We start from the raw sequence: 15,969 nt of genomic DNA, 5'->3' as shown, positions 1-15,969 counted from the left end.
GTTGTTTCTTATTTATCATTTTGAGTCTTTCTTTTTCGGTTAATATCGTTATTTTAGCTCTTACTAACCTATGATCGCTGCTTGTACTGAACTGGTTTAGCACATTTACGTCTTTAAATAATTCTTTTTTGTTTGATAAGAAATAGTCGATTTCGTTCCTTGTTTTTCCATTAGGACTTTCCAATGTCCATCTTCTGTGTTTTTTCTTTTTAAAGAAGCTGTTCATTTGATATAGATTGTTTTCCAAAAGGAAAGTCAGTAGTTGTTTGCCTCTATCATTTCTGCCTTCGCTTCCAAAATTTTCCAATATTATTTTAGAGGGGTCTTCCTTAGTGCCTATTTTAGCGTTGAAATCGCCACCTATTATTAAGAAGTGGCCAGGATTTTCCTAGATTGCACAGGATATTTGGTCGTAGAATATTTGGACTTCTTCGTCTGGATGTCCTGTAGTAGGGGCGTACACTTGAATGAACTTTAGGATATATCTGGCGTTTATTTTAATGTTTAAGTAGACCACTCTTGTTGAGATTTGGAATAATTGATAGCAAGTACAAAATAATACTAAATTAATTTACAATAAAGTTGCATAAGTACAGAGACACGATTATAAAAATCGGTTTTATCAAAAATTAAAATAAAGACCAAACCCCATTTGGTTCACAAGAATCTATTCGCACAGCTTTTATTTAAATAATGAACGTTTGTAATTAATATTTGTTAATGAAAAGATATGAAAGTTCTGAAAAGTGCAATTGATGAAATCGTTGTTAAAACAGGAGCTCTACCGTTTCAAAGATTTTTTCACTTTGTTAGATGTAATGTCATCTATTCTGTTATCTCTTATGTATATAAATATATCAGTGTCTTTTCTTTGAAATTAAATTCTGCCTTTTTTCTTTGTTTGTTCGTAATAGGTCTTCCAGTTTTCTAGACTTAGACAATAGTTATGTTGGATCGTTCGATTGCCCTGAGGTTTTTTAACAACCTCCAACATTGTTTTGATCTAGTACTGCTAGTGCTGTGGCTTAACTTCTTCGCATTTATTACCATAAAATTGATTTTTTGTTTTAACTACTTTTTTTATCTTGCGATTCACTCTTGTATAATTTTTCCTGTTCTCTTTATTCTTTGTTCATGTATTATATAGTCAGCGATGCCGCTTATATCAGCACAGTGGTAGGTGTGTTGTAGCTTGGCGATAGACTGATAAATCAGGACCGTACTCGCTTCATTACTAAAATCTTTATTAGAAGAAACATTTTTTCTTCTACTTTCTTGATGTGGTTCATATAATTATGCCACTACTCTTTAGATACGCGTTGGTAAGCTTTTTTTATCAATCGTTCTACCGTTTTTTCTTTAAAATCGACGTTGTTTGAAGCCACAAACCTTTTCACTTGACTCCACACCATCTTAATCGGGTTCAGCTCGTAATGGTAAGGCGGCAGTCTCAAAATCTTAACGCCATATTTTTCTACAATTGTTTCAATTTTGTACTTGTCGTACTCGTCTCTAAAGGCAGCCGCAGTATCTAGTAATTCACTTTTTAGGTAATCTTCCTGGAAAAAAATGTTCTTTTAGATTAGTCAATCCTTGATTTGCTTTTTGTTTTTAAATTTTTTCAAGAAATCAAATTTGCGTAAGTTGTATGACGCGTTATCCAAAACGACTACGTTTTCTTTGTCTTTTGACAAGTTTGGAATTAACGACTTCTCAAACCATTCTTCATATAGAACTAAGCTTCCATAATTTTTGCCAACAAGATTTTGGTTTATTGGCCAGTACCCAAATCGACAAAAAAACATGTTTGCTTTGCCTGGACAATGGGAATTAAAACTGATTCGCTTCTTCTACTGACTTCAAAATGATCTTTATTTCCCAAAAAATGTGTTTACAATTGAAACTATTGAAAATTGATAAAAAATATACCTAAGCTATCAACAATGAGTTTTTGATATATTTTACTTTTTTTTATAGTATTTTTCTTCATGTTATTTTTTAGTTCGACAATGTAACTCTTTTTTTATACATCGATGATTGAATCATGCTTTAGTGGAAACAATAATCATGAAATCTTTTAGTAAGAGATCTTTTTCTTCTTTTAATGACGCTAAAACCCTTTGTGAGTCTTGGCCTGCTTAACAATGTTCTTCCATTCTGCCCTGTCGGATACTTTCCTTCGCCACTGCCTGACGTTCATGGTTTTATGATCCCTCTCTACGTCATCTATCCATCTTTTACGGGGCCTTCTGGGGCTTCCATCTCTGGACTACTTTTACAGCTCGATTATCTGGCATTCTGTCTAGGTAACCAAGTCATTTTTAGTGACAGATATTCCTTTAATTTTTTGCTTCTCATTAAATGTGTATATTTTGTTAGCTATTTTTCATGCAATTTTTACTTTTAATATATTTAGAGTAAACATACGATCCATCAGCATCAGAATCTTATTAGTGTTTATTAGCCCCCTTTCAGAAGAGGATACTGTATCCGAGATACGCGTATCCGAGACGCAGATATTATATAGATTCAAATGGAGCTTTTCACACGAGACGCGCGAGGGATACAGTATGCGAGATACCGAATTCAGTATCTCGAACCTTCCTGTCGCCGACGACTGAATGAGTATGCCAGATACAGAAGAACCATTACGTTAAATGAACGCTTTCAGACACGAATACTTTTGCACCACATTCCATAGACGCGCGATTTTCTGTCGAATAATTGTGAATGAGCAACGAAAGAAAGAAGGTGTTTTCTGAATATAGTTAAATAATGGAGCGTGCTGTATTTGATATTGACAAATTAATTTGTTTGGTACAATCAAATCCCTGTCTATGGGATACAGCATCGCCAGATTACTGCAATAGAAATAAAAAGCAGCAGTGCTGGGTCGAAAATTCTAAGCGAAAATTTTGAGGCCATGACTGCAGTACAGCAAAATGGATATGGTAAGAAATAAACATGTTTTTATTATAAATATATAGGTATTTTGTTTCATACGTATACAGTTTAGTTTTAAAAGTTTGCTAATTGGAATTTTGATTATTTAACGAATATCAAACTATATTATTGTGAAAGGAATACGGTCATTTTTTATTTAGGGCGAGGTAAACAATTTACAAATTGGAGATAAGTACACAGATTTATTTTAAATTTAAGTCATAGACTGTAACTTTAACTTAAAGTCATAGAAAGCCGTTCTTTTGATGAAATACTTCTACGCATAGTTGTGTCTTTTTTACTCAATTGAATTTCCAAAATTTTATGAAGTTCTTCAAACGACTTCACAGACATTCGAAAATAGTTAAAAAACTTCGATGGATCTTGCAATAAATATTGATTCAGCAAACTATACGTTCCCTTAGTTTTTCTTAATTCTACAATAGGATGAACCCACAAATTACGTCGTCTTTTCAGTTTCTTTTTCTTTTTATTTAATATGTAAAACAGCATAACACACTCTTCTACATCCATAATCCAAAAATATAACCGCACTGCACTGCTAATATTTTCATACTGACGAGCATGCCCGTGAATCCGATACAGCAGCTATCGAAAATTCTGTATCTCGCATACAGTATCCTCGTCTGAAAACCCTCTTAAGTAATAAAAAATAAAAGTAAATGTTTTTACTAAGAAAATAAGTCTTAGCCATATATAAACAATGGAATTTTTCATGAAGTTTTTCTTTGCAAAAAGGAGTGTTTCTTCGAAAAATCACAAATATCTCGGAAACTATTGAATGTTTTTTTAAAACTGAAAACATATTGATGTATATTTTTACTAAGTTTAATCCAAATTAAATGACTTTTACAAAAATTGACAAAAAAAACACAAGGATTGAAAAAAAAAAGGTTTACTTCATTTTTCTCCTTAATTTTGAGGTTATTTTAGTAATGTTGTCTCCCTAAAGTTCTTAAATTTTAATATTATCCACAACTTTTGCATATGACATTTTTTGGTAGGGCTTTAACTTTTGATAAAAATAAAAAAAACTTTTTTCATCCCCTGTTAATCCGCCAAAATCACCCCCGAAACTTTTCAACTGTTTAATTTATTTTTATTTTATGTATAATACTCCCACTTACCATTTTTCATCATAAAACTTTAGATTGTGCTGTATTAATTAAAAATTGCTCTACATATAATTAAAATATGTACTAGAAAATTCAACAGGTATATCATATTTGATATTAAACCGATCCATTACAAAATATGCTCCGTATTTCATTCAACCTCCCAGATTATATTATCACACAAACTTCTCACAACTAAGTACACAAAATATGAGAATAATGTCATCAAGAATGTTATTTATGGCTCCGGTGCTGAGAAATTCATTTCAAAGACACACGTTGAGGTGTATATGTTTCAAAAGATGTATATAGCAAACAACAGAGTAATTGACAGATCGATTTTAATCGAAATATCTTTTACGCTATTTCACAAGAATGTATATTATTAAATATATATGTTTTTAATACCTCAATAATAAAAACGATCAGTCTATGATTTCTGCATGTTTTTCGGGTTTGATCACTGAATAATTTTGGTTTTGGAAAATAATTATTTTGGCGATATTTTGACAAGGTCACATTTGTCATTGACAAGTTAAATTATTTCCGCTTCGTCTAGATATTCGATGAGAACTCATGTCAAGATCACTGTGTATTTCTGTTACATTTTTGCTGAGTTTCTTCGCCAGTTAAGATGCGTGTTAAGTATATACGTTTTTTATAGAGTTATTTCCTAGACAGTTGGAAGTCTTTGGGCATCATCTCTTGTTCTTATATTTTCCTATTCTGTTTGTATAGCTTCCATTATACATTTTGTCTTTTTTGAGCTAGCATCATTGTTTAATTTAACTTTATTTTATATCCTGCGCTTATATCATGTTGGATAACATCTTGTTTTTTCTTTCGATGGAATTTCGATGTTCTCTCATCTTACCTGTATTCTTTTATTGGTCTGTCCACAATACGACTTGTCAGAATCCTCATAAGGCATTTTTTGTACTCTTTATCTTTTCCATGCAATTTTTGATTTTGCTGGTGGAAATATGGCTGAAATTAATTTGTTGGTGTTAAAGTCTCTATTTTGTTTTTCCTTATAACTCTATTGATTTTACATTTGCAGTATATTGGTTTTTCTTTTCCTACTGGATCGCTACTTTGCTTCGGAATTTATATGCCGTTTCAATTGTAGACATAGATAAACTATTTTTCCTTATTACTGTTTTAACTTTAACTGTGCATTTTTTCGCTCTTATGGTCCGCGTCTGGCAGTTTTTCAGATCTTGTGATTCGGCTTTTGCTAGATTAGGGTTTAAAGAATATGAAAAAACATACTGCTATGAGATTTTTGGCCAACAAATCTAATTTTTAATTACCTGAAATTTGGAATTAGTCTTTCGTCAACTAAGATCAGTTAATGTCACAAGAAAAACAAAATAATAAATTTAAAAAACCCATAGTTCAGACACCTGGATACTCTCTAAAAGTGATGAAATATTATTAGCCAACTTTAAAAGAAAATCTTATAATAAATTTTATATATTTAATTATTAATCATTTCATTCTTCAAACAATTGGAAGTAGGCGCAATTTTAATATTTAACCGTTTAACAGGAACACGACACTTTTCTGTTTTATGAAAATCATAATTATATTATTTGGTGATTGTCCCTAATTTGATGCAGATTCTTAATTGTTGATTTCTTGACAGAGATATTGCAGCGCCACCTAGTAACAAAGGAAAGTATACAAATAGACCCAACCGAAAATCTAACGAAACACTCAAAAATGTGAACATGTACATCCAGAGCTTTCCAAGGCGTGAATCGCATTATAGTAAAAACAAATCCCGTCGATTATATTTATCTCCAGATCAAAATGTAAAGAAGATGCATCAACTATATTTGGAACTTTACGAACCAGAATCCTAAATATAAACCCAAAGTTCCCTATGACTTCTACTATCGATACCTCAAAGAAAACTTTAACTACAGGTTTGGCTCACCTCGATCAGATACGTGCAAAATATGTGATGTCTTAGATAACAAACTCAAAGATGTGAACCTCGACGAAAATGAACGAAAAGCTTTAGCAGCAGAAAAGAAGTTGCATGAAATTAAGGCCGATTTGTTTTTTAAGGAGCTGAAGGAGAAAACCACATTGTGCAAGCATATTGACGAAGTGGAGGTTCTGGCCTTTGACTTCCAACAAAACCTTCCACTTCCAAAAATTCATGCTGGGAAAGCTTTCTACAAACGCCAGTTGTGGACATACAACTTCTGCGTCCATTCTGGTAAGACAAATTAAGCACACTTTTATATGTATGATGAAACTATCGTTCGAAAGTCACCAAACGAGATAGTGTCATTTTTGTACCACTATATAAAAAATATATACTCCCTAAAAATGTTAAAGTTTTATACCTTTTCTCCGATAACGCTGCTGCGCAAAACAAAAAATTAGTTATGATTCAGTTTCTGTATTTGCTGGTGTGAACTAGGTCTATTGACAAGATAGAGCACCGCTTTGCTGAGCTAGTACACAGTTTTCTTCTCTGTGATCGCTGTGATCTTTGGAGTTAATGAGAAGTTTTTAACGAAAAAGGACTACGTTTTTAGCGCCCAACAATATGCTGATTTTGTTAAACAATCATCCAAACAGTTTATTTCCATTCTGGTAAAACAAAATATGATCCTGAACTTTAGTGGTCACTATAAACGACATTTTAAAAAGTTATCACAGATGCAGAAAAGCAAAGATTTCAGATTTCCAAATACCGAATTTTCCAGTAGACCAATGAACATTTAGATGGTATTAAAGTCAGTATATCTACTGGCCTTGAGAGTTTTCACTTATTCCAAATCTTGAGAAATCTTAACAGCGACCTCTCAGTTTTTTCTGATATTCCTGTCTATTGCAATCCTATACCTGTCAAAAAAGCCAAATATGCAGATGTAATGCAGTTGACACTGCATAACACGATTCGTTCCTATGGACTAAATGGCTTTTTACACCCGTCTCACAAGTGCAGCCATGGCAGAGAACTAGAAAACCGAACGGATGATGATGACCAGGTAGATGAATGAAGGATGTGTTTGCTCGTGTGTTTAGTGTTTTATTTTTTTTTTTTCTGAATGCTATTTTTTTTAAACCAACCTGTTTGTTTTTACAGATTTTTTCGTATTTGTGTAGTAGGCAAACCATAGTCGTTTGATTGTTGTAACCGAATAAAGGAGTTTTTGTTGGGAATTTGTTTTTTTTTTCTCCAAAATGATGGTAAAGAAGCATTATTTCACGTGTTTGGTGCAAGAAAGATGCAGGTCCAACTTTTTTTCAATTTTTTTTATTTTTTCAAAAATTATCTACTTGAAAATAGTCTCAAGTATTGACTAAATCTGTTTATCATCGATTTATATTATGTCTTTCGGGTTAAAATAAAAACTTTTATTAAAAAACAGTTTTTTTCAATTTCCCAACAATTACCAAATATGGAGCTGCATCCGTCTTACAGCAAATTCCTCAATTGTACCTGTTCCGCCCGACGAAAGTTATAATACGTTGGATGGAGCATGTGAAAAGAATGAAAGAAAGCAAAATAGCGAACACAATAAACAAACAAGTGCCAGTAGGAAAAATACCAAGAGGTAGACCAAAGCTGAAAAACATCGAACAAATAGAAAATGGTATAACTAGTTTAAAAATAAAAAAATTGGAGAAAAATGACGAAACAGATCAGAATGGACGAAAATCCAGGAGCAGATCAAGACACAAAAATTATTATCGAGCAAATTATGGTTACCAATAAATTCTATTACTACGTGATATTAGGTAGGAATTGTATATTTTTCGTCTGTGGGATGGAATAATACTAAAAACTGTCTGTGGGATTAGCATATTCTTCTTCTCCTTCTTCACTGGCTTTATCACTGGCATCCACTATCGACCTCCATCCTCTACGATCTTGCGCTTCTATTTCCCATTGTTGTACCCAATTCTAGATAAATCAGCTTCAACATCATCCTTACATCTTTTTCTCGGTAGGCCTACTGTTCTTCTACCATCTGGTCTTTTAAAAAACACTGTCTTTAACACTCTGTCATCCTCAGATCGTACCACGTAACCTGCCCATCTTATTTGGTTTGCCTTGATATGTCTAACTATGTTTTCAGTTCCATACAGAGTCACGAATTCAGCATTGCGGCATCTTCTCCAATCCCCTGTGAATTCATCTCTTTGGGGGCCAAATATTATTCTGAGAACTTTCCTTTCAAATACTAGAAGCTTATTGATTTCCCGCTGGTTGAGAGTCCATGTTTCACTGCCATATGTAATAATTGGGCAAATATTCAACTTGTACAGTGTTAATTTAGATTTTCTTTTTAGCAGCTTCGATTTTAATAATGTTGAAAGGAAGTAAAATGCTCTATTTCCCGCAGCTATCCGTGCTGACACCTCTTTTTCTATGTGGTTGTCCGCTGTGATTATCGCCACCAGGTATTTAAACTCCTTTACTACTTCGAAGTTGTGATCATTAATACTGATGTTCTGCCTAACTGTTGGTCTTGGATTTTTGGTTACTACCATTTATTTCGTCTTTTCTTCATTTATTCGGAGACTCAGACTACCTGTTTCCTCCTCGAGCTGTGAAAATACCTCTCTCACGTCTCCTGTAGAATGCGTGACTGCATCTATATCATCAGCAAAGGTCAGCAACAGTTTTGATCCTTGATCAGCAAATCCTCCTGTCAGCTCTGACGATATTTTATTTATTGCATATTCTTAAGCAAAATTGAACAGCAACGGTGACAAGGGGTCCCCCTGCCTAAGTCCTGAATTTATACCAAATGGCATCGATGTTATGCTTCCTATCTTTACTTGCGCATATAAGTCTGTCACGCACATTTGCGTTAATTCAACTAGCTTAGCATATTAAGTTTGGAATTTAAACCACATAAAAAAAATTTCTGTGTCGGTAGTTTTTGTTGTGTGCCCCACAACCAGGGGCACCCGACTTCAGTGCATCCATTGCAGGCCCGTTATCGTCGGCATTGGTTTTTACTAAACTATAAACAAAGATGAAATAATTAAATATTGAATCGTGCAATGATATACTTTACATGATTAAAATCGTAATTAATTAAAGAAATTGTATTAAGTAAATAAAAGCATGTTGAGATCGCATAAACCCACAAACTTTACTACCTTTTAATTTATCTCGCTGTTTCTAATTTATTATAATAAAAAATTGTTTTCAAATACAATGTTTATAAAACAAATAATTTTATGTTTATATATAAAAATACCACAGCATACAAAACTCCCTTTTTAATCAAAATTACTCACATTATTTATATTTAACTTTAACATAAAAATTATATATTCATTTAAAGTTTATATTTAGTTTTTTCAAATAATAAATATCCATTACATTTTAATTAATTGCTCAGGGCAGTTTAAAACTGAGCTAAATGTATAATGAAATATTTTAATATAATTTAAACTTGTGTATAAATAGTCGAAAAGTTTTAAAGCACGCAAAAAAAAAAATTAAATCTTTCGAAGAGTTTCTCAGAAAATTTCGTTAGATTTTATTAAAATCATTTATTTCTCTCTTCAGACCCTCTGGAGGGAGTGTAGTAGTCGTCGTGAAATCGTGTATGGTCCGTCTTCATAGACTTCTGTTTCTGGTCGTTTATTAAATTGTACATTTATCTTCTTTACTTTCCATCTTTTATCGATGGTTGGAAATCATTATGGCTATGGGGATCCTGTTAACTGCCGCTCTAAATAGTTCTGCACCACCGCTTTCAAACCATTCCAGCAAGGTCTTAAGCTACAATATTCTTCGTCTTCCCACATTTCGCTTTCCTCGAATTTTGCCTAATAAGCTGCAATAATGAGTATCTTTATCCTCACATAATATGGCCCAAGTACTTAAGTTTTCTTCTTTTTTTTTTCTTTTGCTGGTCAATATTATTTTAGCTTCATTACCTAGTTGTTCTAGTAATTTCTGCGTTTCACATTCTTTGAGTCCATTATATTCGTAGCATTCTTCTGTAACGCCAAAATTCAAAGGCGGCCAACTTATTCAAATGCACTTGTTTTAATGTCCATGCTTTTAAGCCATAAAGAAAAGTAGGGAATACGTAACACCGCAGCATTCTGAGTCATAGTTCTAACCTTATATCCCGACAACAACGTTCTGTAAACCATTGTTGTTATCCGTCATTATTACTGTCTCGTCTGCAAAACGCAAGTTAGTCAAAACTTATCCATTGACAAATATACCCTCTATTAAATCTAAGAGCGCTGCTTTAAATACCACTTCCTATAATATGTCCAATCTATCTTGTTTGTAGATCTTCGTCGTGGTGTTCGGCCTTCTGCCTTTCCTTAAATCATGAATTTCCCCATATGATTTCTTTCTGTCCTCATGGCATATCTAAAATATTTTAATTGTTGCAGTTGGATTTTGCCGGAGGTCGCTTGCTGATTTTTAGTTCTTTTCGAATCGAATTTTCCAGGCAAAATTTTAAGAATTTTTTTCTTTCTTCTCTCTGAGGGTGGAAATTTCTAAAAACCGTACTAATTTATTTCTAGAGATGGCTGGCGTGTGTTGGATTCAGGGTAGAGGAGTACATCCGAGCCCATTTCTTCTTAGAAGAAGGTGGTCCTGCAATAAGATGCCTTCCTGTTATCCTGTCTACCAATTAAGACCACCCTCTTCTATTTTGCGCAGTTGGCTGTCACACGTAGTCCCAAAAGTGGATGGCAGCTGTAAGGCTGACTATACTTTTGGAGCACTACCTTCTTTTATCTATATCTTATCTCTGTCATTGGTCCGGCTGGTGTTTCTTTTCTTCTTTTTTCTTTTCAATTATTGTTTGAATGTAATTATGTACAATATTCCATCCCTTCTTACTTCCCGTCATCTTCACGATCATCTCTCTCACAGTAACAGGGTTCATACCGATTTCTCTATACAATTGGGTCCACCAATGTTAGGCATTACCCACCCCATCGCAGCCGCAGTCTTCGCTGCCTTCTGGGCTACCACCCGTGTATGCTCCCCCCATCCGCCATATTGGTGTAGTGTCACTCCCAGATATTTGACGCATTTCTTTGACGTTAGTTGTACCCCTTGCACATTGGAGTCCCATCTCTTGTCTTTTCTGCTTACCCTTTAGTATGATGGCTTTGGTCTTCTCTGATGCGAGTTCTAGTTCATGATCTATCATCCAGTTCTTCACAACGTTGCCTGTATGTCTTACTCGAAATTGGAGAACCAGCTCGTCCCACGCTACTATCAGTACAGCGAGATTAAGCGAATCGACATGGAGAAGGAGAAGCGAATTAACCTTCTCCATATTCGCAGTTCATACGCCAGGTTCCATAGCGTCGGACCCAAGACCAATTCCTGTGGGACTTCAGCCGTTACGTCAACGAGCGTGCCCTTCTCAACCATAATCTTCCTCTCGGAAAGATATTCCGCCATCACATTCATCAGATAGTTAGGACAATCCCTCTCTTCCAATGCCCGTATCACCTCTTTTTACTGCAGAGTGTTGAATGCATTTCTAACATCGAAGAGCAGCAGAGCCACCCAGGATTTCAAGAACTGGAAATGAGGATAGTATAGGAGCTTTTTTAGTTTTATTTGCAGTCCTATGTGGTAAACCTTATCGAATGCCTGAGATATGTCAAGGAAAGCAACAGAAATATCTTTTCGTGTTTGAAATTGGATAATCTACGTCAGTCTATGCAGTAATTCCATAGTTCCGTGCTTCTCACGGAAACCACATTCATGTGCGGGAATTATTTTGTCTTTGTCTGTTATTGTTTTTAAGATTTTTATGAAAGATACACACTTCATAACACTATATGACGAAACTGATAGGTATATTAAAACTGAGATAAAACCTAGAATTGAGAAAGCTATTATGTAACATATAGGGCATAAATGAATAAATCAAAAAATGAAAAAGGAAAGTTTATTTAAGAGTGTAAAAGATTAATTAATTCCTAGCTGAACACTTTCGGCTTATACAGCCATCTTCAAAGCTATAATCAAATATTTAAGTATCCTACTAGGAAAAATCATATGGTAAGCAGAAAAATGCTAATTCTATCCTATTTTTTCTTTGTTTTATCAATGAAAAGCACAAAGGACTGTACACTGGACTTCACAAAAACACATTAAAAATTTGGTTACACATTAAAGTATTCTATCTGCTACTCATAATGTATAATATCTTTGGTAGGGGACCATCAAGAGAACTTATTATTTTCCTTTTAAAATTGATGAAAGTTTTAAAATTTTCCTGGAAAAATGTTGTTTTATAAAACATAATACCAGGGTGGTTTCTTTCGACTTTTAAGTGCACAATTTTAGAGGATAGAAAGGGTTTATTGTCTGCGTTCCGTTTCCTATTAATAAACGGACTTGTCGATTCTTTGCCAATTTTTTCAAAGTTGAAAAAGTCACTTGTTTTTAGCTCATAAACAATAGGCAGTTTTAAAAAACTGCAGGTCCTTATAAACTGAGCCCATTCACGGGGTACAGAAATACTCATAGTAGGCAGTCTTTTCTTTTTTCTTTCAATCAGTACATGTATTGAGTTTGCTTCATTGTGTGTATACCCCTTGAGTAAATATTTATGATGAATTCTAACTACTGAGGTGTTATGGACAGCCCATATATACATACAAAATAAAAAAAATTTCGGTTTTTTCCAGAGCAGTTGTCTGACCAAAATGTTGCCTTTTCTGTTGTAGAGGGTAAATTTTTTAACCACATTATTACAGCTCTTTGCCACCCCTTTTTGTAATAGACTCATTCCACATGAAGCATGAACCTTCGGCAGTACTATCATTAGAGACGGTAAAATTAAATGCTCATAACTGCTTTAAATAAAAGAATTTTCCATTAGTTAGCATAGGTGTGGGGACTCATTTTTGCAAATCCATCTTTGCTACGACTTCTTTTAAATTCTGCTTGCATATTATCTTATTCTGCCTTTTTAACTTATATCTGTTTTCTGCGTCATTTAAGTGGTCTGCCTTATTCTTTAAAATATTTTCAACTCCATTAGGTTCTGCCTCTTTTCCCTTATTTTTAAAACAATCACAGGTATACCACTTGTCATCCACAGAGTTGTCAGAATATCTACTACAAGAAAGTTTAGCAAATATGTTTTAACTCTCAGTTTCTTTATTCAGGGAGAAATTTTCATTGGTAACATCATTAAACATAACAAGCTTTAACTGACAGTAGATTTTATGGTACTCATAAACACAAACAAGGTTTTGTTCATTAGATAAATCAGATTCAGGCACATAAGTAGAGTGAACATGTGGAATGTCTGAAAAATAACAATGCTTCAATTATTGTGATACTTCTTAAATAGTTTTATTAAAAATTAAGCTCTTGTTATTAAGCATAGAACAGTAAGTTAAAATCTGCAAGATATTACTTTTTCTTCTTCTTCTTCTTAGCCTTCTGTCGTCCATGTTTGGACATAGCCCTCTCCCAACTCCTTCCATCGGTCTCTATCCTGAGCAACATATTTTCAATTTGTTCCGGCTATTTTTTTAATGTCATCAACCCATCTCATCTGTGGTCTTCCTCTTGGTCGTTTACTTTCGTAAGGTCTCCAATGTTGTATTGTAGTATTCCAACGTTGGTCTTTTTGTCTAGCAGATATTACACTTCACAAGAATTGTGTACCTACTTTAAGTTAGTAATTGATAGAAAGGATAGGTACAAAATTTTGAAGATTTTCACAGTACACAGAAAAAAGTTCACTTACCTTCATTGTTTTCAAGTACAAATTTTTATTATCTTCATATTATTTCTGATTGTTTTTTTGTTATGACATTAATCTCGATAAAGAAAAAAGTTAATTCTATCTATAAACCATGCAAAAATATTAGCTTATACCCTCAATTTTTACACAGCTGACAGGCGTTTGTCCATAGAGATTGAACAATCGTCTTTTTAAGAATCAGTGTGCCATGCAAAAAAGACCGATGTACCACATACGGCTTTTTGCAACAAATATCATAGTGGAAACCGACTTACTATTTTAGTAATATTACCTGGACAACCACCTATCATGCACCTGTCGAAAGATAATCCCTTTAAGTGTAAAATTGGCTATATACCTCCATTGACTGTGAAAATGGACTTCCTCCATTTCTATTCTAACGAAGAGATTTATACAGATAATATATTTATAACGAATAGATACTAAACAGAAGAATACTCTATAAACAATAGAATATTCGCATACCTTAATAGAACAACTTCCATAGTGGTATCTGTCAATAAACAAATAGAATTTAGTAAAGAAAAAAAAAAGAAGGCGAAAAGGAAGTATAGATTATATGACAATAACCGTCACTCACGTCCCTACTATCGTCCCACAATATGTAAATCATTATTTTATTAGTTATATTCGAAAACCCGAACGTCAAATATCTTAAAAAACCTTTTATTTTGGTTAAATTGTAAATTATGGCTAGAATGTAAATGTTTCAATCTGTGGCTCGGTTAAACTTTCATGTCACGTCGTTCAATTGCTCCATTAAATACTTAAAAAATAACGTGAATCTTACCCTAAGCCGTCTACATTCCAGCAATTTTTTCGCATTTAATGTGTGCCGAGATCATTATTGCCAACCAATTCAGTAGTCGATTATTAAGCTCAAACTCCCTTCCAATAATCAACTGGATAAATATTGAACGAGCGAAGACTGGAGCTCGAAGCAGAGCTAATATAAAACTAACACTGACAATTTCTTTAGTTTTGTCCCATTCTCATTCCCTTCTTTCGCTATAATCATTCGGGTCCCAAAAAATGGGGCTCCGAGAAACACCTTTTGTTTTATCTCTGGAAATAAACGCAGAGTTGGCTTGACCCAGGTATCAGCTAAGTGCCCGTTTGGCGAACTTTATGGCAGAAATGGTAGCGATGTGCAGAATGGGCGCAAAACTTTTCCTTTAATCATAATTAAATCAGATAAGTGTTTTCGTTTATGTATTACGCTTATTTTTATTGCAGTAAGCTACAAGATGGCTTTCTTTCTTTAGACAAAATATTATTTTCCTTATTTTGTCTCCATGGAAAATCTGAAGTAATCGTACTTATCTTAGTTATTTGTTTTTTTAAATAACACTTCAAAAATAAAAAGAAACAAAACACAATTTTTGTCTACGATAGACACTGTTTCTATTATTTAATAAATATAACCAGTGGCAGCTGTTGATAAGTTTTTTAGGGGGCTTTAATTCTAGAGTACAAAAAAAATAACTAGGTATTTAGCAAAAGCTTTCTTTTTAAAGTAAAACTTAATATTTCTGTTTTTAATAGAGATTAACCCTTTCATCACACTTTTAATGAAGTCAGAAATTCCTTTAACTAGTTTCTTTGATGGACATGTCAAGCGCCGTCAATCTTTATTTCGATATTGCATCTCTTAGAAATATCTTGATTAATTTTAAAGTAGAGAAACATCGTTCAGTTTGGAAATCAGCTTATAAACTTAGCAGGTTAGCAACAAGGTTTCCATAAGGTAAGGCAATATTCGTCATCAAACAAATTACAGAGAAAGTATTGGAATATAATAGAATAGAAGAATATAATAAAATATTCTTTATCAATCCCATCAGATCACATTGTGATATAGGACAAGTCATATAGTACATAAAGCATGATCAACAAGTTATATACGACAATTACATAAAACAAAATCAATAAAATATAAAAAAAAGATATGCGATATCGAGCGTCTCTGAACCCGTCGGTTCTCATTCCCTGCAGTCTTTTATTAAGTCAAAATAATCATTTAGGTTGTAAACGCATAATTGGATCAAGCATGCTTTTAATTCATTTTTGAATTTTTGAATATTATTTTCATTTCTTATATTAAGTGGCAAACAATTGTAAAATTT

The sequence above is a fragment of the Diabrotica undecimpunctata genome, chromosome 2 (genome assembly GCF_040954645.1).
Source record: "Diabrotica undecimpunctata isolate CICGRU chromosome 2, icDiaUnde3, whole genome shotgun sequence".
Classification (NCBI taxonomy): domain Eukaryota; kingdom Metazoa; phylum Arthropoda; class Insecta; order Coleoptera; family Chrysomelidae; genus Diabrotica; species Diabrotica undecimpunctata.
The sequence above is the reverse complement of the archived record's forward strand: the minus strand, read 5'-3'. Positions refer to the sequence as shown.